Raw genomic sequence first — 25,533 nt, forward strand, 5'->3', positions numbered from 1 at the left:
CGAAAGACTCTTTAAGGATTATATTGGCGCTTGTAGCACATTATGATTTAGAACTTCATCAGATGGATGTAAAGACGGCGTTTCTCAATGGTGACATTGATGAAACGATCTATATGAAGCAGCCAGAAAACTTTGTATCAGGTGATGTAGGGTCTATGGTTTGCAGACTTAAGAAATCTATCTATGGGCTAAAACAAGCATCTCGACAATGGTATTATAAGTTTCACCAAGTTATTAGCTCATTTGGTTTTGAGTCTAACATAGTAGATGAATGTATATACCTTAAGTTATGTGGGAGTAAATTTATTTTCTTGGTTTTATATGTAGATGACATATTGCTTGCCAGTAACGACAAGGACATGTTGCATCAAACTAAGAATTTTTTATTTAAGAACTTTGAAATGAAATATCTTGGTGATGCATCATTTGTTCTAGGGATTGAAATACTTAGAGATAGATCTCAAGGTATTCTGAGGTTATCCCAGAGGAACTATATCGATAAGATTCTAACAAGATTTGGCATGCAAAACAGCAAACCAGGAGATACCCTTATATCAAAAGGAGATAAGTTTAGTCTGAAACAATGTCCCCAAACTGAATTAGTTAAAAACCTCATGAAAGATATTCCCTATGCCTCAGCCGTGGGTAGCATCATGTATGCACAAGTATGCACGCGTCCGGATATTGCGTTCATTACCGGAATGCTAGGGAGATATTTGAGTAACCCAGGTATGGAACACTGGAAGGCAACCAAGCGAGTGTTGAGATACCTAAAGAGAACAAGGAACTATATGCTCACGTATCGGAGATCGGAACAGCTCGAGGTCATTGGATACACCGATTCTGATTTTGGAGGATGTGTCGACAGCATGAAGTCAACATCAGGATACATCTTTATGATGGCAGGTGGTGCTGTGTCATGGAAGAGCGCTAAACAGTCATTGGTAGCCTCCTCCACTATGGCAGCTGAATTTGTTGCATGTTTTGAAGCATCTAATCATGGCGTATGGCTGAAGAACTTCGTCACAAGTCTGAAAATTGTGGATTCTATTCAGAAACCACTCAAATTATTATGTGACAACAATTCAGCAGTGTTATACGCAACCAACAACCGAAGTTCGTCAAAGTCGAAGTACATTGACATTAAGTTTTTGGTTGTAAAAGAGAGAGTGCAGAATAATGAATTATGTATAAAACACATAGGTACAGACTCCATGATTGCAGATCCTCTTACTAAAGGATTGCCACCCAAGAAGTTTCACCAACATGTTGCTTGTATGGGTGTAATATCTGTTTAGGATAATTAGAAAAATGTGGGAGTCTGAATATGTTTTAAGTTCTGTTTTTGATGCAATTGTAAACAATTTTGATGATATATACAAGTTGCATTCAGTTTCAGTTTCATTATTTCTTTCTTTAAAGTTTAAATTTTTGGCCTCATAAAGTAAAGTAAAGGTGACTCAATTAGAAATAGGCACGTCTAATCACACTTGCGTGAAATTTCTAAACTATATGTCCAAATCAGATTCATGTCATTCAGTTATGTTGGCAGCGTGATTTATGTCAGTTTAGTTGCGAATAAATGTGACAAATGCCGCTTAAGTCCTTTGTTAGCATAATTGATGGACGGAATTGTTTAAGAAATACGATAAGTAAAGACAGAAAAGTTGCATGCAATAAAGTTAAGGATATATAATCAAAAGGTTGCACTTGTCCATGTGGGAGATTGTTGGATTTAGAGACGTCTGATTACAATAATTAAGTTGGACATACGTGCATTATGATTATGATGTCAAATACTGTCAGCAAGATTACATTTATGTAGTGATTAAAATATGCCAAATAATGTGATTAATTAAGACATGGCATTATACGTATTTAATTAAGGATTTGGATACAAATACATATAGAATAATGTTAAACAATTATAATTGTTAATGGACCGATTATAATTGATTAAAATAATAGCAGTAATAAATTTGAGCTGAATAAGGAAATCAGAATCTATTCTGATTGATTGATTGATTTCAAAATCTGAAATTTCAGATTTCTTGACAGACTTGTTTCAGCTAAATTTCAGCTGCCCTAGGATTGGGGTTTTGCACTGCTATAAAAGGGCTGAGTCTCCAAGGCTTGCAATCATCTCAGAAAGATTGTCTGCTCCATTGAAGACTAGATACTCTGTCATTTAGGATAGCCAGAGAAAAGGATTGCAAGCTCTTGGAAGGATTCAAGAGCCAATAACTCAAGTCAAGACCAGGAGCCTTTGAAGATGGAAAGTAAGTTCCGCTGTGCATTGATTTTGATTTCTTACAAAGGAGTAGATCTTGGTTAAGGGGTTTAAAATAATTAGGAAAAAAACCCACAAAGTAAATCCATCAATAATCAGAAAGGATCCAATATTCAAGATAACATTTTTAAAAACCAGATGGGGGCATACAGAAGATTGAAAATTAAATAAAAAATCTGGTTGGTGTCAACGAAATTTGAGGGTTAAAACCCGAGGCAAGCCTAGCAGATCGATAACTAGCAATGGCAGCGAGAGGTGCAAAGAAACACAAAAAGAGGTTTTCACAAGTCACATGGTTGGAGTAATTCGCGGTTTGAGTAATTCGCTGTTCTAGTAGTTCGGGAGAGCTTCCCTGTTCTAGTGGTTTGGGTTTCTTGCAAGCAACATAGAGACGGGGCAACAGGGCTGGGTTTGAGGAACCCTCAGGATTGTTTCCTTTCTAGTGTTTGTTTATCTATTGTAATTTTCTATCAGAGCTATGTTTAAGTTTTTAATCGTGTATTCATTCCAATAAATATTATTGATCTAAAAATATGTTTAGACAATCTTTAAAAATTACATAAAAAATATGTTTAGAAAATCTTCAAAAATTATATTAATAGATAAATCAATTTCTTTAAAAAATTATCAATATGTAATTTAACTCTGGTTTCTTTTTATATAAATTGTTATACAATCATATAAAATATACATAATATATCTTTTATAAATTACATAATATATAAAGAAATGCTCGACTAACTAAAAACCGTCGTAATTATTTTATACAAATTATTTTGAGAAGTATAGTGTTGTATGTTTTAATTACAAATTTCAAATTTCCAAATTAAATATGGAACAACAAACTATGAAGAAGAAAAAATGAATGTATACTTAAATATATTTGGCTATAATTTTATTATAGTCACAATTTTTTCATGGAATGAAATCAATTAAAATAAATAATTCACAGCAATGGGTGAGTGCATTTACCTATATCAAAAAACAAATCTTCAGATTGACTTCTAATGTACATATAAACATCATTTATGGTGGGCTCTTAAAAAGAGAAATCTAGTTGTAGCAAAACTTGGGGCCAACAACAATCACTCCTGCTGTAGCTTCACTAAATTTCTACATGCACAGTAAAATGGATATGCTAAGTGATGAGTCTCATCATTGAGTAATTATATGGGGCTTAATTGGCCTTAATTCACCTCCTAGGTTAGTCAAACCAACTATTCTTACAACCTATTGCATACTTTTGATTATATTTTCTTATGAGTTGAGTTAAAGTTGGATATTTTGCTTTGTGGACTAATGTGCATGTAATGCAAGAATAAAGGATAAAAGCAAAAGAAATGCAGGGATAAAAGGTAAAAGCAAGGAACTATGGTAAAAGACCTTGGTAAAAAACTTAAATGGGACAAGGAAGAAAAATTACAGGAGGTAAATCCTCCTCATTTACTGCCTATCCATTCAAATATCCCTCCATCAGCTGAAAGTACAAACAACCAAATTTAAAATACTAAAATACATCCAAGTAAATGGAAGTACAGGTAGCCTCCCTATTAAAAGGCAGTCGAGCTAGTGAAAGTGAAAGGACAAGTTACCATTAAGTGGCGCTGTACCTCCCTAATTTTGAAGGAAGTCGTTGAGACTTCAGATGTATAAGTAGAGAGGCTTAGAACCTCGGGATTTTTAGTCAGTTAATTACCAATCAGCTAGATAGTGAGTCAGTCAGTAGCAAGGATTTGAACTTCTTTGTAACAGTTTTGATGTAATACAATTTTTGATAATGAAGATGAGTTTTGATTTGAGCCAGCACTGAGTTAACTTAGAGGGCTGAAGCTCTTGGGTTAGGGCCCAACCCTAGCAACCAAAGCTCCTCTTTCTTGTATTGTTAAGTAGCTTAGCTTCCTGCTTTTTGTCCATTTGTTTAATCAGATGCATTCTCATTACAGTAGTAGTATAGATTCATGCTTTCTGTTCATTTGTTTGAGTAGTTCATCTCCATCACAGCAGTAGCATAGATGCATGTTTGATTGCTCATTTGGTTAAGTAGATGCATGTTCATTCTAGTGGTCCAACATAGATTCAGGGCTTCCCTGTTCATTTATTGAAGTGGTTCCCTGTTTTATGTTCATTTATTGAGTGGTTGAAATATCATTACAACAGGGTAGAACATAGTAGTTGTGTTTCAGTTTGTTCCTTTCATGCTCTCATTAAGTTAGTAGGTTGGCAAAGAAAATGATCCACAAGGTTGCTTACAGGTGTCTTAGCCTCACCTCTTCCCATTGGGACTATGGTGTGAGGAAGAAACCCTGCAACAACCCCCAAAAATGTAGGGTTTTGGTCTTCATGGAGTTCTGTCATTCAAACACAACCAATGAAGAATCACAATCAGAAAGGATCCAATATTCAAGATAACATTTTTAAAAACCAGATGGGGCATACAGAAGATGGAAAATTAAATAAAAAATTTGGTTAGTGTCAATGAAATTTGAGGGTTAGAACCTATCGCAAGCCGAGCAGATCGATAACTAGCAATTGCATTGAGAGGTACAAAGTAATGCAGAAAGCTTAGATTGGATTCTTCAAGGTTGTTTGAATAGTTGGTTGTTTGAGTAGTTTGGAAGGGCCTCCTTGTTTGAGTGGTTCAGGTTTCTTGTGAGAAACATATAGAGGGGGCAACCGAGCTAGGTTTGAGGAACCGTCATGATTGTTTCTTTTCCATTGTTTGCCCATCTATTGCAATTTTCTACCAAAGCTATGTTTAGACTCTTAATCATGCATTCATTCCAATAAGCATTATTGATTGAAAAATATGCTAAAATCTTAAAAAATTACATGAAAAATATGCTTAGAAAATCTTCAAAAATTAGAATAATGGATAAATCAATTTCTTTAAAAAAAATCAATATATAATTTAAGTATTGTTTTTTTAATATAAATTGTTATACAATAATATAAAATATACATAATATATCTTTTATAAAATACATAGTAGATAAAAAAATGCTCGACAAATTACATGGAAAATATGCTCAGGAAATCTTCAAAAATTACATTGATGGATAAATCAATTTTTTTTTTAAATTATCAATATATAATTTAACTCCCTTTATATATATATATATATATATATATATATATATAATATATATATATATATATATATATATATATATATATATATATATATATATATTGTTATACAATAATATAAAATACATATAATATATCTTTTATAAAATACATAATATATAAAGAAATGTTCGAGTAACTAAAAAACGCCGTACTTATTTTATACAAATTATTTTGAGAAGCGTAGTGTTGTATGATTTAATTACAAATATCAAATTCCAAAAACAAATATGGAACAACAATCTATGAAGAAGAAGAAATGAAATCAATTAAAATAAATAATTCACGACAATGGGTGAGTGCATTTGCCTAAATCAGGCAACAAATCTTTAGATTAACTTCTAATGTACATACAAACATCATTTATGTGGGAAATTAAAAAGAGAAATCTAGTTGTAGCGAAACTCAGGGCAAACAACAATCACTCTTGCTCTAGCTTCACTAAATTTGTGCCTGCACAGTGAAATGGATATGTTAAGCCAACTATCAACATTCCTATCCAACCAAAACTTTCGAAGTGATAACTAGCTGAGAAGATATGATAACTGGCTCGACTCGATGTAAGGAAATATGCACAATGGATATCTAATTTTCCCTATTCATTCTAGAATTTTAATCAAAATGAAATCATGCATAGTTCAATAAGGGTCTAAGATAATATGACCAATGAAAACACAACTGAACCACATGCAGTTACTTTCACTAAAAGCACTAATACGAGATAATTCATGCTAAAAGTTTGAGATGAATATATACCCCTTATCGATAAGAAAGTTTTTAATTGCAATAGGAAGAGCAGCACTGCCATGACTATGGACTCCAACTCCTGCAACAACAAAATATACAAAGAGATGAATTTACGTATAAGTATGATAACCATTTAACAATTAGAGCACAAAACATCAAACATATACTATTTGAAACTGTATTTTGTTGTGAGAGGAATCTGCTATCCATAATGAGATGATGCCCATCACTAGATTAGATGAAGTCACATCATACTGAACAACAGACCGAACAAAAAATCACAATTTCATGGATATAATTGTTTTTCCCTTGCATATTTCGAATATAAGGACTTGTCCAATTGCTCTATCTTTTAACTGTACTTTTGTTGAGATAGGAATCTGCTATCCATAATCAGATGATTCCCATCACTAAAGCAGTCACATCATATTTGACAACAGACCAAACAAGAAATCACATTTTCATGGATATAATTGTTTTTCCCTCGCATATTTCCAATATAAGCACTTATCCAATTGCTATGGAACAACTTTTGGCAGAGGAATTCCTCCTCATTTTCATCAATTTCAGATTTGCATCTATTGCATTGGCAAGAAGATAACTTTAACCAATGTTGGGTATTCAAGAATTCCAGACGACTTTGAAAAACGTTAGGTATTCTAGACTAAATATTATTGCAATTGTCAGGTATTGGTTATCCAAGAAATAAGGATTTGGGTGTCCATGAGCTGCGAGGTTTGGTTATTCATGAAATACTGCGATGGGGAAAAAAATTCGAATAACTCTTAAGTGTTAAAATTTTTCTGGATATCCATTTTCTTGTCAAGTTGGTTATGTCTGTGGTTAAATCAGAGCACTGATCCAGTTTCAAAACCCCCAAAGACATGTTTATGCTTTAATATGGCTGACAGAGTTAACCGTTGCATTTGAGGCTAAGTGGAAGTACTAGCGATCTTGACAGCCCATGGATGTGGCACATTTCAATGGATTGGACCTTAGTGGTCCACATATGTGGCCTATCTCAACTAACATATACCCCTTCATTGTGGCATCTATAGACGAAGGACCATCTATCAAGACAACCAAAAACATAGGATATTCATTAGCTTGTACTATTGTATATTTAAAAACAATAATCTCATCAGATATTCATCAAGTTGTGTTATGGTATCTTCTTGACTTGAATCCCATATCCACCAGTGACATGGGTACTTTGCTGAATAACCTGGTCTGGCATTTTGATTAAGGATCCACATTAGCATGAAGTTTGTCTTGAGTTTAACTCCCCGTGATGATTGTGCTTTGTTACAACTCCACAGGTCCCTCTTTCAGTGCTCAATGTTTTGCTACAAATCTGCATACAACTTCATGTATTGAATTTCTATCAGTGATGTGGTGGCACCTTGTCAAATGCCTTGGTTTGGAATTTTAATTAAGGATCCACATCCTTAGTTAGAACAACATCGTGGTTTCTTGGTCTATTTGGGGAGTTGGTATGGCTTCGTTGGCGTAATGCTCCCTTCATTTCCCTTCCTCGTACCATTTCACTGAGAAATTTGAGAGTTTGGGAATTTCAAGGTTGTAAAGCCGACCTCACCAGAAAGTTATTCAAGTTTATTGATGAGGTAAGCAACTCGAAAATCTTATAGAATTATTTGTCCCACACTCGTGTTAGATCATTTAATCAATTCGTCATGCTTCATTGATGATGTGCATCCGTGATAGTTAGACTGAAACAGTCAGTTCCTGGAAATTAATTAACTAATTATGCTCATTGTAGATACCTTTGGAGTTGTGTGAGGTCAACATTGATGTGAGGGGGCAGGGAGCATCTTCAAGTACTTTGAGTAGCGCTCAGTCAGTTGAGGAAAAAAGCATCATGCCATATTTTTCCCGTTTTCTTCAATCGATTGGAAGTTTGATGAAAAACTTGAATAAGATTGTATTGAAAGGTGCCATAGATGCACAATCACTCCCATTTGACTTTTGGGGACTTAAAAACTTAAGACATTTAGATCTATCTAGCTCTACTAAACTAACAACATTTCCCAATTCCTTTTCTCAGTTATTGCAACTTCAACATTTGGAATTGCGAGGCTGCATTAATCTATACATCCCAATGGATATTTTGGGAGAAATTTCCACACTAGAGCATATTGACTTCAATGGCTGTGCTCAATTGGAACACTTGCCAAGGGGAATCACCTGTCAAAGGTGTTTAAGATACCTGAATATACTAAATACTAATTTAGGAAAATTTCCCTTGAACTTAGAACCACTATGCCAATTAGAACAACTAAGAATAGGGAGTGCAAGCTTGAAAGAGTTACCATGTTCAGTGGCCTATTTAGTGCACTTAAAAGAGTTGATTCTGGTCGAATGCTTCAAATTAAAGTATATCAATGCATGTATTGAACATCTCACATGTTTGGAAAGGTTAGAAACATGTGGCTCTAAACTGCCCATTTTACCAAAGAGGAGTTGCACTGCTGAAACATCTGAAAGTTTTGACTATATACAGTTGTCCAATAGAAAAAATTTCCTTGGATAAAAATGTCATGGATGCTTTAACAAATTTGTCTTTGTTATACACGACCATATCCGACATAACCATTCCTATTGGTGCTTGCCCTAGGCTGGAAATTGTCGATCTTTCATATAATATTCACCTGAAAAAGGTTAAAGTCTTCCAATCAACCCATGTAAAATTGAATCTTTAGACTAAATAAGGATGTGGATCCTTAGTTGGACTAACTAAAATTAGACTAACTAACTAATCTTTAGACTAACTAAGGATGTGGATCCTTAAATTGAATCTTGAATCTTTAGACTAACTAAGGATGTGGATCCTTGTCAAATGCCCTGCAGTGTTATATTTTTATCTTTTTTTTGTTCTCCTTCTCTATGGCACAACAGTTCCATCAGAGGCTACTTTGATTCCAGTGTAGTTAGAGTGAGGGCACAAAAGATTAGTATGATGGTGCAACACTAGTGTTCCTTGGAGCGACATTGGTGTTATGTAGGGAGAGAGAGTAAGGGTGCATGCATACCTCTAGTATGCATGTACCAACCTCTTCCAGCACCTATTTTAGACTATTGATCCACTTAAGTTAGCTTTTCTATTTCAAAATTTGTTTATGAATGCATTATCTACCATTAGAGCGGGTTGTAGAGTCCTATATATGCTAGGTTACTCGCACGAGGAGTTGAGGAGGGTGCAGATCCAAAGGAGGGGTGTGCATGCATGCATGTGACCATTGTCCTCCACTTAAGATGAACTACATGTGGCACTTTATCCATGCAAGAGGGTGTGCTTGTTGCAAATAGAGCAGAAAACAACAAAACATATACTGTTTGAAATTGTACTTTTGCTGAGATAGGAATCTGTTGTCCATAATCAGATGATGCCCATCACTAGAGTAGACTCAGGCACATCATATTTGACAACAGACCAAACAATAAATCAAATTTTCATGGACATAATTGTTTTTCCCTTGCATATTTCCAATATAAGAACTTATCCAATTGCTCTATATTTTCCCTTGTGGCAATATCTAGCAAATAGAGCAGAAAACAACAAAACATATACTGTTTGAAATTGTCTTTTGCAAAGATAGGAATTTGCTATCCATAATCAGATGATGGCCATCAATAGATTGGAATAATTCACATCATATTGGACAACAGATAAAAAAAGAAATCACATTTTCATTGATCCAATTGTTCTTCCACTTATCTAATTGCTCTATATTTCCTTTGTGACAAAATCTTGCAAATAGAGTAGAAAACAACAATACATAGTGTTTGAAACTGTATATTTGCTGAAACAGGAATATGATATCCACAATCAGATGATTCCCATCACTAGATTTGAGTCATTCATGTCAAATTTGACAACATACAAAACAAGAAATTACATTTTCATTGATATAATTGTTTTTTCTGGGTTTGGAAAATTTTCAGCTTGAAGGCTTATATACCCTACTTGTATTGGAAATGCATTGAGTTTGTGATTTGTTTACAGGAAAGGATGGCTACCATGTATTGCAAAGGGGATGAATAGCTACCTTTCTCGAAAGACAATGCAGTGGAGGGTAAAATGGACATAAGTGTGATACTGGGGATGTAGTAATTGAGACTGGGGAGAATATCAACACTAGTGCACCATCATCTTCTCAGACAAACAGTTTCAAAGAGGCATCCCAAAGGATGATTATAATAACTTTTGTGAAATATGCAAATTTGGGGTGCATTTCTATGTTATGATGGACAAGGTTGCTTGCTTACTTATCATCTGTTTTGCATTGATCGTCTCTGGTTTAGGTTCCTTCTGGGGATTGACTCTGCCCAACATGTTGTACAAAAAAAATTCATCTTATTTATTCGGTTCGACTTGCTCTTAATGTTACATCATTCACAACAATATCGAGCTAGACATGTGAACAATAACAATGCGACCAACTGGTCAACTATGTTGTTAGGGAGGAAATCCAAATTCAAGAGAAGTTATTAGAAAATAGATTCCAATAAGGAAAGTGGGTGTGTGATGGAAGAAATAGTTCTCTCGACCTGTGAGGTTGTTCATATTGATATTCAAAACTCTTAGACTAGGAAGCATTGGTAGTAGATGGGTGCCAATGCCTTAAGTTACCAAAATTATTGCATGATTTGCATAAATTTTTTGTTCAAACCTCAAACCAAACCTCAATTTTTTTTGATTAAATTCATAGTCAAGTTCAAAATTATCTTTAGATTCAGATTCAATATTAGATTTATCTGTGAGGTTCAACAAACCTGAACCGAATTTCCAACCTGAAGATTCAAGTTAAACAAAACCAAATTTCAAACTTGAAGATTCAAGTTCAACAAAACCCTATGAATGAGATTGTGATATAATATGACTGGACAAATTCTTCAAACTGCATCAACACAGTCATACATCTGAGTTTTATGTCGCAAGTTCTATGTATGGTGGAGTGATGTCCACAAGGTTTTTTTCCAAGTCTGAATCATCCTAAATCATTGAACATTTGATCAAAGCTCCAAATCGATGGTAATTGTGATTCATTTATCACCAAACTCTAGCAATCAAAACTGCGATTTTCCATATCACCTGATTCCAACAACCAGAGGACGTTTTTTCCATGAGATGAGATACGACTCCAGAGACATGTTTATATTGGCACTTAGTGGACCAGTGCACCTAAGTGTCTAGTATGTTTCATACATTTAGGGCCAAGGACAAGTCCTAAGCAAATATGGCAGAACACTAGTCTTGATGTCTTAGTTGAAAGATAGCGTCCATGTCGTCTACCCCATTTGACATCTTCATTGAAGGATTGCTTCCATGTGTTCCTTCCCATTTAAGGATGATGAGGATGAATGCAAGTTTAGCATATCACTCCTCAAACCTAGTAAATCAATCCACTCTGCAGTGTATCCCATGGCGCCATTTTCTCCAACCATTTCTAACCAAAATTACTAATAATTAAACTACTAGGGTGTTGACTTCCTGTAGCTAATAGTCGCTTTAGACTATTTTAAGATTCAATGATTTCCAGAAAATAAATTAGCTTCTTTGAAATTGACAAGATTGAATTTTATGCCCATATTGCAAACCCCAATATTCAGTGGGAAGAACACAGGTGTGAAATAAACGATGCATCTACTCGCATTTATTCATTCCTAGCAAAATTTATCCATTGCTTGCTCTCCCCTCCAAATTATTAAGTAGAATTGGCTGTCAAAACAGAAATGAAATGGAATGAATACACAAAAGGTTGAGTGAACATGGTAGTTGCATAACGGATGAATCAATAATTCGAACCCCTTTGGATTCAAGTTTGCATATTACAACATATTACATAGTATACATATAAGAAGGGGCATGGAGATGATATCGAACCATAGTAGCCAACTTCATTAAGATCAGGCTTGTTCGTAATAAATAATGATGTCTAGAGAGTCCCCAGATAAATAAAATAGTGATGTTATTAAAATTTATTGCGGGCATTGGCAATCCAGAGCTTGACCGGAATTGGTCAGCCCTTTCCAGAGCCACCACAAGAGGAGAAAGGTTTTATACCAGTATGGACACATGTAGTGCATCCCTCATCGCCATCAGACCAACGCTTGCAGAGACATGGAACCCTCCTGGAGCCATTGCAGGTGGGGCATCGAGGCATGGGCATGGCCCCTCATCCCATCATACTCTTCTTGTGATTTGCTTCTTCCATGAGGCATTTGAACATCCATGTTCCAGCTATCATTCGTATTCCTGATGCCACTTGCACTACAACAAAACCAGCGATTAGCGTCCCTTTTTACTTCTTTTTTTGCATCTAGAGCCCATTTTTTGTGCTATTTGCATCCATTTATCAAATATGGTGCAAAACTTGACACAAAATTTGCATCAAGTTTTGCACCAAATCTTACACCAAGTTTAGTACCAGGTATTGCAATAGGTTTTGCACCACGTTTTGCACCAAATTTTATGCCAAGTTTTGTGTCATCCTTTGCACCAGGTTTTGTTCCAGGTTTTGCATCAATTTTGGCATCTATTTTTGTTTGACATACTTTTGCATCCTCATTTGCATCCACTTTTTGCACCTACACTTGCATCAACTTTTGCATCGACTTTTGCATCCTTTTTTGCATCCATTTTTTCATCCATTTGTGCATCACTTTTGCGCCACGTTTTACATCGAGTTTTGTGTCTAGTTTTGCATATAATTTTGCATCTACTTTTGTTGCATCCACTTTTCCATCTTGTTTGGCATCCATATTTACATCCTCTTTTGCATCTATTATTGTACCCACTATTGCATCTAATATTTTTGTGCCACAATTGGCGCCTAGTTTGGCACCTCCTTTTGCACCCACTTTTGATTATAATTTTGCATCCACGTTTGCATCCTCATTTGCATCTAGGTTTTCATCAAATACTACATCTATTTTTGAATCCCTTTTTGTATCCAATTTTGGACCAGGATTTGCATTGGGTTTTGTGTCTCGTTTTGCATCTACTTTTGCATCGACTTCTATTGCATCCACTTTTGCATACAATTTTGCATCCACTGTTACACCCATTTTAAATTTCACTTTTTGCATCCCTTTTTACATCTTCATTTGCATCATACTTTGATTCTTTTTTTTCATCTATCATTACATCCACTTTTGTTATGCCATAATTTGCACCATGTTTTGCACTCACTATTGTATCCACGTTTGCTTCGAATTTTGCATCCATGTTCACATCCTCTTTTGCATCAAATATTGCATCTATTTTTGCATCCACTTTTGTGTCAGGTTTATGCATTGGGTTTTGCATCTCGTTTTGTATCTACTTTTGCATCTACTTCCATTGTATCCATTTTTTTCATCCAATTTTGTTTTGCCTGTTGCATCAATGTTTGCTTCCACTTTTACATCCATTTTTGCATCTTATTTTGCATATTTTTTGTCTATTGTTACATCCACTTTTGTTGCACCATATCTTGCGCCTACCATTGCAACCACATTTGCTTCCACGTTTGCATCCACATTTGCATCCTCTTTTGTGTTCAAGTTTGCATCAGATATTATGTATGTTTTTGCATCCCCTATTGTATCCACTTTTGTTTCATCCATTTTTGCATCTAATTTTGTGTCCATTGTTGCATCCACATTTGTTTCACCACAGTTTGTGCCAAGTTTTACACCTACCATTGGACCCATGTTTGCTTCCACTTTTGCCTTCATGTTTGCATCCAAGTTTGCATTGACAACTGCATCTACTTTTGCATCCACTTTTGTGTTAGGTTTTTCATGTTGTTGTGCATCTACTTATGTTGTATCCACTTTTCATCCAATTTTACTTCTATTGTTGCCCCCATTTCTATGTTCGCTTTTGCATCCCTTTTCCAACACTCATCATATTTTCTGCATTGATGATATTCCTTATGGCATTGACAATTATGAACAATTGATGACAATGTCAATAATATTGACAATGATGAAAATGAAGATGATGGCGATGACATGAATTGTGATTATGATGATAAAGACGATAGTGGTTACAATGACATTAATGATGATGATGGCAATGATTATGATGATGACGACGCTAATGACCTTGGCGAATCTTCCCAATTTTAGATGTTGTCATTGTCATAATCATAAGCATTATCTTTGGTGTCATCATCATCATTTTCATCTAGGTCATCATCAAAAACAATAATGGCATGAATGATGATGATGATTACAACAATGTTGATAGAAATTACATTAATGATGATGATGGGGATGATAAAAATGACAATGACGATGATAATGGTGGTGATGATGATGATCATCGATCATCTCTCAAAAATAGAGTTGTTATTTCTCTTACGTATATCAATGTGTCCTAAACAACCCTTTTCTAGCATTGATCACATTTTTTTGGGTTGATGATATTTCTTACAACGTCTATAATTATAAACAATTGCAAACAATGTCCATAATGATGATGATGATGGCATGAATGGTGATTATGATGATAATGTAATGATGGCAATAACGATGACAAGGATGATGGTGATGATGATGACAATGATTATGATAATGAGAATGAACAATTACTAGTTTCACTACCATCTTCTGGATACATATTACTATCATACTTTTTAAATTTTCTGTCTCTCTTGAGGTATCTTACTATAATGGTGTTTTCAACACTAGAAAGATATCTTGTTGTAATGGTGGTTCTAATGTTAGCACTAGCAAAGTTTTGTTAAATTTTGGTTAAAAAAAATCGATTTATGCAATTATTTTGACAATCTATGTAAAAAAGTAAATAACATCCAATTATTTTGATTGTAGTCCCATTGATTATCATGAATTCACCAGTCTGAAGACCATCTTCTACATACATATTATTATTAAACTTTTTGCATTATATCCCTCTTATATCTTGTTGTAATGGCAATATTAGCACTAAAAAAATATCTTGTTGTAATGGTGATGTTAGTATTAGCACTAAAAAAATCACTAAATTTTGGTAAAAAAAAGTTTATCATTTATTTATTTTTAATTTGGGAAATTTTGTTTTATTTTTTTTGTTTTTAATTCTATTTTTATGCAGTAATATTTTTTTTGGTTGAATTTTGGTAGTAACTAGTTTTTGGTCGAATCATATGTATTAACCATGTTCTTTATGCTACAAGTCTAATTGTTGGGACAAAATTGCTCTTTCAAATAAGTTGCAAAAGCTATTTTACATCCATTGTTGCACCCATGTTTACACCCACTTTTACATCCCTTTTTGCATCCTATTTTTCATCTTCATTTGCTTCTTTTTTTGCATCTATCATTACATCTACTTTTGTTGTGACAAAATTTGTTCCATGTTTTGCCCATACTGTTGTACCCACGTTTGCTTCCAATTTTGCATCCATCTTCACATCCTATTTTGCATAAAATATTTCATCTATTTTTGCATCCACTTTTGTGTTGGGTTTTGCATCTCATTTTGTATCTTCTTTTGCATGTACTTCCATTTCATCCATATTTTGCATCCAATTTTGTTTCTCATGTTGCACCCATGTTTGCATCCACTTTTACATCCCTTATAGCATCTTGTCTTGCATCTAAGTTTGCATATTTTTTTGTGTCTATTATTACATCCACCTTTTTTGTGCTATTATTTGTGCCATATCTTATGCCTATCATTGCAACCCACATTTTCTTCCACTATTGCATCCATATTTGCATCCTCTTTGGTGTCCAAGTTTGCATCAAATATTGTTTATGTTTTTTGCATCCCATTTCGAATTTACTTTTACATCCACTTTTGATTTGTCTAGTTTTGCAACTAATTTTGTGTTCACTATTGCACCCATGTTTGGCCCATGTTTACATCCCTTTCTTCATCCAAGTTTTCCTCCATTTTGCATTCAAGTTTGTGTCCCTTTTTTTTACATTCATTGGAGTATCCACATTTGTTTCACCACAATTCATGCTAAGTTTTATGCCTACTATTGTGCCCATTTTTTCTTCCACTTTTTCATCCATGTTTGAGTCCTATTTTGTGTTCAAGTTTGTATGAACTATTGCATCTACTTTTTCATCCACTTTTGTTCAATTTTTCTGTCTTGTTCTGCATCTACTTATGTTGTGTCCACTCTTCATCCAAATTTACGTCTATTTTTACCCCCATTTTTTTGTTTACTTTTGCATCCATTTTCCAACACACATCATATCTTTTGCATTGATTATATTTCTTATGACATTGAAAATTATGAAAAACTGATGACAATGTCAATAATTATAACGATGATGATAATGAAGATGATGACGATGACATGAATTGCGATTGTTATGATAATGACAATGATGATAAAGACGATGGGAGTTACAATGACAATGATGATGATGCTAATGACCTTGGCCATTCCTCCCAATTTTTAAATGTTATCATGGTAAAAATCATAATAATTATCTTTGGCGTCATCTTCCAAGTCATCATCATCTGATCATCATTATCATTATTTTCATCTTGGTCATAATCAAGAACAATAATGGCATGAATGATGATTATGATGTTCATGATGAAGATGACAAAAATTATGATAAAACTTATATTAGTTATGATGATGGGGATGATGACGATTATAATGACGATGATAATGGTAGTGATGTTGATGATCATCAATCATTTCTAAAAAATAAAGTGGTTATTTTTCTTTCATATATCATGTGTCCTAAGGTTGGTGATATTTCTTATGATACCTATAATTATGAACAATTGACGACAATATACAAAATCATGAGGATGATGATGATCATGAAGAAGACATGAATGGTGATTATGATGATAATGAAATGATGACAATAATGATCACATTGATGGTGGTGATGATGGCAATAATGAAGATGATGACCCTCCCTCTAAACTAGCGAGGTACTCATAATGAGACAAAAAAGTACTCTCAAGTTGAAATATTCATATAAGAAGGGATCTAGATTGATAAGCATCAATGATGATTTACATCATCATAGCCAAAATTTTCAAAATAGTAAGGCCTTGACTAACAAGTTTATCTCTCCATTAGATCAGAGCACGATGCTGGGAGGCATAAATTTGGACACCACTGCCTTTCAAGGCACTTACCCCACCAAGATGTTTACCAGGTATGTCCTCACATGATCATTCCCTAATCCACTATCATAATATTTGACACCAGAAAATGTCAATCCTCATGACTATTCTTATCTTGGATTAATGTACTTGACTTATGGCGATTAGTCCTAGTCAATGTCCAAATTCTCAAAGAATATTGGTCCCAGATGTTTATCCAATCCACCATTATCCCTACTAGTGCCTTTACTAGGCTTACGATTGTTAATCCTAGCCATAGTACATGACACATGGATAACATGGTGTCTACCCTCACTCCCTCTCAACCAGGGAGGAAACATCCACAAGCATAAGATTTTCTCAAGAATACCCATCATTTTCGTAGAGAATAACATCATTAATTTGTTTTCATCACATGACGACTTTATGATTAAGCATTCATAGATTTGTGGCAAAATATTTCCCCTTTTGTATTTGTGATGAAATACAATAAAAAAGTGAAAGCCAAAATCATTAAACATACACTATATTGATTTATCTAAGTCTAAACTCTAAGGTTGAAGTGAAAATTCATGTAAATCTTATATCTATGAGTTGTGCCAAACTTATGAAAACCTTATTCCCTAAGTCCTATATATAAGAAAATGAAAAAGAAAGAAAAATAAGGGCCAATAAATGGTAACTCATGTATTCACTCCCTCTTTGGAAAATATATGAATATATACACTCCTAGTCACACTTGATCACATGTATGTGATGGTTAAATCATGAATTCTTCTTTTCTCCTTGCATTTTCACTTCATCATTTAAGCACCTAATTGAGGATCTAAGGAATGTTTGTTTCCTAAGGCTTTCATGTCTACTCTTGGTTTACTTATGTCACACTACTGTCAATTTATGTGACAGAGTGAAATACATAAGTTTGTGGAGTTATTATAGAGGTGTATTAAGTTCGTAACCACACACACATGTATTACATCTCATTGATCCACATGTGTGGGTTGGAGACTCATTTCTTGACAACTTTAATGGAGACTACTTTGTGGCTTTAATGGTATAGCTTACAAAATATCTTGTTAAACATTTCGATTCATTCTTTCTTTTCCTCGAGACACTTATAATATTGAAGTCACTCCCAACAATCCATGGAGATGGGGAGTATAAATTACTTGTGCTAGAAATAGAATTGAGAAATAGAGGTTTTCCATTTGCGATATTGGAGTCATAGACATTGGATACATGGTAGTAGTCCTCAATGTCAATTAACTAAAATTGTATTGTCATAATGCGAAAAGAGGTAAACATATTGGTAACCTTGATGTCTTAATCATTTCAAATAATAACCATTCCACCCAAGTATCTCTAAGCATCAATCACTACTACTTGGAAATTCGTCCCCCATTTTCTAATTATATGAGGTTGAACCTTACTTAATATTTTTGCTTCTTATATCAACATTATTTATGGGTGCTTTGCATACCATTTTTCTTTTAGGAGTTTTTTTTTGCTTACTATTGACGCCCCTCATGTTCCAAGACTATTTTCATCAAAAATTTACATAGAAAGAAAGTATAAAGTGACTAAAAAGAAACATGTCTTAAGATTTAAGTGCTTGGACAATTCCACTTCATGACTCCTATATTTCCTTAACCTGGGACCAAATGGTGAACTTGATGGCCTTAAGGGAAATTGATCAATGAAAATCTAAAAAAGAGGTGATTTTTGACTTTATCACATACAATTTAATATACTAAAAAAAATATCCATAACAGTTTCATCAATCAATGAATCATTAAAAAAAATATCCAAAACAATTTCATCAAGCAAAGAATCATTGCATTATAAAATACAATCTATAAAATTTTTGGGAAAGTTTTGCTAAAACATGCTTAAAAATCAGCGTATTTAATATTAATATTTAACAATAATATGGACAATAACACATTTTGATAAATTAAATAACATATTATCAAGCCTAAAAAATGTCACTAACTGAAAACTACAAAGCATGCAACTAATGGAAGTGACCACTCAAGGCCACCACATGACAATTAATCTATTAAGACCAAGATTAATGGGGACAAAGATCTATAAAGGACAAAGGAAAACCTATTTTAACTTTATTGTTTTATTAGCCTGGTTCAAGATGAACATTTCAAGATATCATGAAGAACATAATTAGTTTTATTGCATTAAGAAAACCTAAGCACATTCTATAACTTAGCAAGAAAGAGATGTATAACACCCATCTTAGCAACACGACACATGACATTAAGTTACTTTACTATATATAATTTAAACTCCTATCATAAAATCACAAAATTAGCATGAATGGAATGTTTAAAATCCATTTTTATAAAAACAAAATATAATTTTTCTTATAGAAAAATATACCAAAGACTAAATATATTTTTCTAGAAAAAAAAATACTAAAACTAAATATATATTTAAAAAAAAACTAAAACATAAGCAAACTAGAATTTGAATTTGACATTCTTGGTCACTTTCGGAAACATATGGTGGAATATAATCTCTTTATCCTCATCTTTAGCTTTTTCCTAAAAAATAAAAGCATACAAAAGTGGGAAAGAGCCATAAAGCATGGGGAAGCTTTTTCCTAAGCACAAAAGCATCTAAAAAGTGGAAAATTTCTTTTTTTATATGAGGAAACATTATTCACCCAAAAGATTTTTCCCAAATTGAACTAATGAGGAATTTTGGAAATCTTCATAGCCTCCACTTTCCTATATATTAGAGGCTTGGCCATTGAAAAAATGATGGGAATTTTGTATTGTCACTGATGGGTCCAGCCCACGTGGTCCCACGCTAGCTCAATCTACGTGGACTTACACTAATACTTTGGTTTGATTAAAAAGCGATTGTAAATGATTCTGGTGGTTGATTGACATTCAATTCACGGTACCTTACTTGGTCTCTCTTTATGACACCTGCCCTCCTTGGAGTTGACAAACCCTAATCCCCTTAATTCGCTTTTCCTCCGCCGTTTCGCGCCTGTTCGGTCATTTTCACTTTGTGACTTGCTCTGTGGTCTCGTTCTGGTCTCGGCTCCGCCTCTGGTTTCTCTGCCTGTGGGGAGAACCCTGTTGAGCTCCTGCTGGTTTTTATGATGAAACAATGCTATTCAACTCTGTCTATCCGTTGCTGTGGGAGTCGATGTATTCACTTCAGGTTTTATTGGTAAGTTCCGGTTCCTCCACTGCACAGTCAACTTGTTTTTACGACTGTGTGAGCATTCCTGGGTTTGTTCTGGTGAATACTGTTCGTTATGGTCCTTTTGGTAATTTCGTGGTGAATGTTGGTGATGAATGGTTGCTGGTCTGCTCAGCTATCAAATGCACAGTTCGATGGCTGTCCAACTTGGCTTTCCTCCGGCGCTCGGCTTTATAGAACAGGTATGGTTTCGTTCCGTGTTATATTTCTTTATCCACCGTTTGTACCGGAACTAACGTTCCGCAGCCCCTTCGTGTTCAGGGTTAATACTTCGATTCTGCTGGCCTGGGTCTCGGCTCACCGCAGGTATGGCCTCTCCGTATCTACCATACACGGGTTTTCTTTGGTTTATTCACAGCTTCGTGTCATAGCTTTCTTGTACAGGGTTATTATCTGGTTTCAAACCCTAACCCTTCACCTTGTTTTGTGTTGGCAGGTGTGGCCAGTTCCCGTGGATTCGCAAGGGTTACAGTCACTCCTTTCCGGGTAGCTCTGTCCTTGTTTCACTTTCTCACAGTGGTTCTTGGTCTTGGTTGCATTTGCTTGTGCATGTTGTCTGTATACTATATGTCTGTCGAACCTGAGTGTGTTGGGTTCACTCCAACCCGTAGCTGCAACTTGGAGGGTTTCTGTGAGCCCTTGATAGCTCGGTTCAATGAACCCTCGTTGCACAATTTTATGGAAGTTGAATTATATAGGCGTACAATGTAATATTCAGTGGCTTATAAACTTAATTGTAATTGGTTTTGTTGCTTACCCGGTCTCGACCGTGGTATGGTACGCTCTGTTGTGTTGGTTTGCGCCTTCCCGTCTTGTGCTCACTCTCGGTCTTAGCTAGTCGACGGACTCTTTGGAATTGTAAAAACTCTGTTATTTGATTTACCTGAAATGAATTGAAAACACAGTAATATGCATGTACATTTTATTACAGAGGACATAAATCATAGAATTGTATGTTTAATTGTGCACTGTATTTGATGAAGGAAGAAAATGTATGTATTTCTGGTATTCTCTTTTACATGTTCTGCTGCTGAACCCCTCTGGGTTGTTTCGTTTGCCCTTTTGTACAATAGTTTGGGCAGTTAGTTAACTGCCTGGTAGTTATGCTATTTCGGTTTGTACAGTTGCTACAGGCATACGTTTCCTTTTACTATTTGTTTGTTCACTTGTCCCCTTTATGCCATAAGGGTTTGCTGTTTACATACTTATTAACACTAATCTATCTTTAACACTTCTAACTAAAACCTGTTACAATAATTAAGATAAAATAAACATAAATTAAGACAACAGAGTTTAATGCTGTAGTTGACCCTGAAAGAAATTAAACAAAACAAACATAAGAACTCTGACAGGCTTGCTGTCCAGTTTAATGAAATGTTCATCTTCCCCAATCTTCTTCCGAAACTGTGTTCACCCTCTCTCGGTCTTCTCCCTGTCGACCAGATGCTCCTGCATCAGGCTGCTGGGGTAAAAGAGAGATCTCATGGCTCCGTTCCATGAGTTCCTCCACCGAGTAGCCAGCTTTCCGAATCTGTGTCTCGTTGAGCCAAGAGCTGTCCTCCATTGGACGGTCCTTCCACTTGACGAGATAACGTAGATACTCCTTCCTGCGCGTCTTCTTGTCTACCTGTGTGCTGAGGATTCCTTCGATTTCATGGGTCCGGACCGAAGGCAACTGTTTCTTCCAAAGACTGCTCTCGAACTGGGTGTCCCGTTGTGGCTGTACTATTCTACCATCTTCCACCTGGGCATGATATGGGAACAGGTCTGCCACGTTGAATATGGGTGATATACCTATATCAGGTGGCAGCTGAATTTCATATGCGTTCGCTGAAAATTTGCGCAGAATTTTGCATGGGCCGATTTTCTTGAATTTCAGTTTGTTATACGTACCCTTAGGAAACCGTTCCCGGCGTAAATGTGCAAGGACTTCGTCTCCAACTTCAAAATTCACCTCACGCCGCTTTGTGTCTGCATGCTGCTTATACTTCTGCGTGCTGTCCTATAGTCTTAATTTAACTTTTTCATGCAGTTCGCTCATTGCTTCGGCAAAATCTTCTCCGTCTGCACTTCTCCTTTCCAGCTGTCCCAAATCTCGCAATTCATGTACTCCTCGCGGATGCATACCATACAAGATTTGAAATGGGCTAAGACCGGTGCTCCGATTGGGCGAATCGTTATAAGCGAATTCTGCCTGGGCGAGAGCTCGATCCCATAATCGTGAGTTTTCTCCTGTTAAGCTGCGTAACAAATTGCCCAAACTCCTGTTCACCACCTCTGTCTGTCCGCCAGTCTGCGGGTGATACGCAGAACTGAAATTTAACTGTGTGCCCAACTTTTTCCACAGGGTGCGCCAAAAATGCCCTGTAAATTTCACATCCCTGTCTGAAACTATGGTTTTAGGTAAGCCATGTAATCGAACCACTTCTGTAAAGAAGAGGTGTGCCACGTTTGTGGCGTCGCTAGTCTTCCGGCAAGGAATAAAATGAGCCATCTTTGAGAACCTATCCACCACCACCATCACTGAATCATATCCCCGCTGCGTTCTAGGCAATCCTAGGACAAAGTCAATGCTGACCGAATCCCACGGTCTGCTTGGGATAGGTAAGGGTGTGTACAGTCCGGTGTTCTGGCTGTGCCCTTTCGCCAGTTGGCAGATTTTACATCTGGTTACATACCTCTGCACGTCCCGGCTCATCTTTGGCCAATAATAGAAATGCCCAAGCTGCTCCAACGTTTTATCGATGCCAAAATGTCCCGCCAATCCACCACTATGCTTCTCTCTTACTAAATTTTCCCTCATTGAACAGTCTGGAACACATAGCTGTCCTCCTCGAAACAATAATCCTTCCTGTAAATTGAAATCTAGCCATGGGCTTGTATTCCTCAATACGGGATTCTGGCATGCTTCAAAAGCTTCTTTGAAATCCGCGTCCATCTGGTACAAATCCTTCAAATACTCAAATCCCATCACCTGTATGCCACTTTCTTGTAAGAGCAGGGCTCTTCTGCTTAAAGCGTCTGCCACTTTGTTGGCTTGCCCACTTATGTGCTTCAACACAAAAGTGAAACTTTGCAGGTACTCCACCCACTTGGCATGTTTATGGTTCAGTTTGTGCTGCTGTGTTATATACTGTAACGCAGAATTATCAGAGAACAAGACGAACTCATTGCCTAGTAAGTAGTGCCTCCAATGCTTCAAGGCTTGAACCACTGCATAGAATTCTTTGTCATATGACGAATATTTCTGCCGACTTTCATTTAGTTTCTCACTAAAGAACGCCACTGGTCTGTCCTCTTGACTGAGTACAGCGCCAATAGCTGTCCCGCTTGCGTCACACCGAACCTGAAAAGGTTTGCTGAAATCGGGCAGTCTCAAGATTGGCCTCTCCGTTATTTTCCGCTTCAGAAGTTGGAAACTGTCTTCTGCCGCCTTAGTCCAACAAAAAGGTTGGCTGGCCTTTTTGATGGTCTCTAGCATTGGTGCGCAGATTTCACTAAAATTCTTAATGAACTTTCGATAAAAACTGGCTAAACCGTGAAAGCTACGTACCTCGAATAAATTCTTAGGTGACGGCCAACTTATGATCGCTTCAATCTTCTCTGGGTCCATCTTTAACTCATTCTCTGCCACTACAAATCCCAGATAAATTAACTCCTTCTGCAAGAAAGTGCATTTCTTCAAATTTATCAGCAGTTTGTTCTGCTACAGCTTCTCGAATACCCTTCGAATATGCTGGAGGTGCTCTTTTTTCGTCTTGCTGAAAATTAAAATATCGTCCAGATAGACTATCACGAATTTTCCAATAAATTCCTTTAACATTTCATTCATCAGTCTCATAAAAGTACTCGGAGCGTTACTCAACCCAAATGGCATGACCAGCCATTCGTACAGTCCTTCGTTGGTCTTGAAGGCTGTCTTCCATTCGTCTCCCTCTCTAATTCTGATCTGATGGTACCCACTTTTCAGATCTATTTTCGTAAAATATGCTGCCCCACTAAGACAGTCCATCATATCATCCATTCTAGGCAAGGGAAACTTGTACCGAATCGTAATTTTGTTTATAGCTCGCGAATCTGTGCACATTCGCCATTCTCCACCTTTCTTGGGTGCAAGGACTGTAGGTACCGCACAGGGGCTTAAACTCTCTCTGATCAGTCCCTTATCTAACAACTCCTGCACTTGTTTGCGTACTTCTTCATTGTCCTTTGGACTCATTCTGTACGCTGCCTTGTTTGGTAAGCTTGCTCCTGGTATGAAATCAATATGGTGGCTGATGCTCCTCTTGGGAGGCAACTTATCAGGTAGCTCATCAGCCGCAATATCTTGAAATTCTTCTAACAGCTCTTGTACTTCTTTGGGCAATTCTGATTTCTCTAAGTTCAGTAATACTGGCTTCATCCTCCTCACAACTGCAAAATTAATTTCATTTTCCTCAACCTGCTTTATGAACTGTTTTCCTCCCATTAATAGCGCCTTTGTTCCGCTTGATTCTGCTGAATCTTCCTCCTTGATGGGTACAAGTGTGTGTTTGACCCCATCCTTTGTAAACTTATAACAATTTGTTTTCCCATCGTGTGTCACCTTCCTGTCATACTGCCATGGTCTTCCGAGCAGTATGTGGCACACGTCCATTGGCATAATATCGCAGACCACTGTATCGTGGTACTTGCCAATGTGAAAATCTACTTCGCATTGTTCATCAACCAACAGCTGGTGGCCTTTCTGCAGCCACGACACCTTGTAGGGTGTGGGGTGCTTCCGTCGCTTCAACCCCAGTTTTTCCACCATCTCAGTGGCAACCAAGTTATCCGTACTCCCGCTGTCTATTATCACCTTGCAGCACTTTCCCTGCGATTTGCAGACTGTCCGGAACAGTGCTTTCCGCTGTGTTGGTTCAGACACTTCCTTGGTTGGTTTTAATAATACTTTGTTCAAAATTAAGGCTTCTCCTGTCTCCGCCATGTCTTCCACCTCCCGGGGTTGGGCTTCAGCTTCTTCCGGCTGCGCCATAAGTGTCCCTCTCTGTCCGGCCTGTTC

Source organism: Pinus tabuliformis, chromosome 1_1 (genome assembly GCF_031772625.1).
Source record: "Pinus tabuliformis cultivar Carrire ecotype Pingquan chromosome 1_1, CPIR1, whole genome shotgun sequence".
Classification (NCBI taxonomy): Eukaryota; Viridiplantae; Streptophyta; class Pinopsida; order Pinales; family Pinaceae; genus Pinus; species Pinus tabuliformis.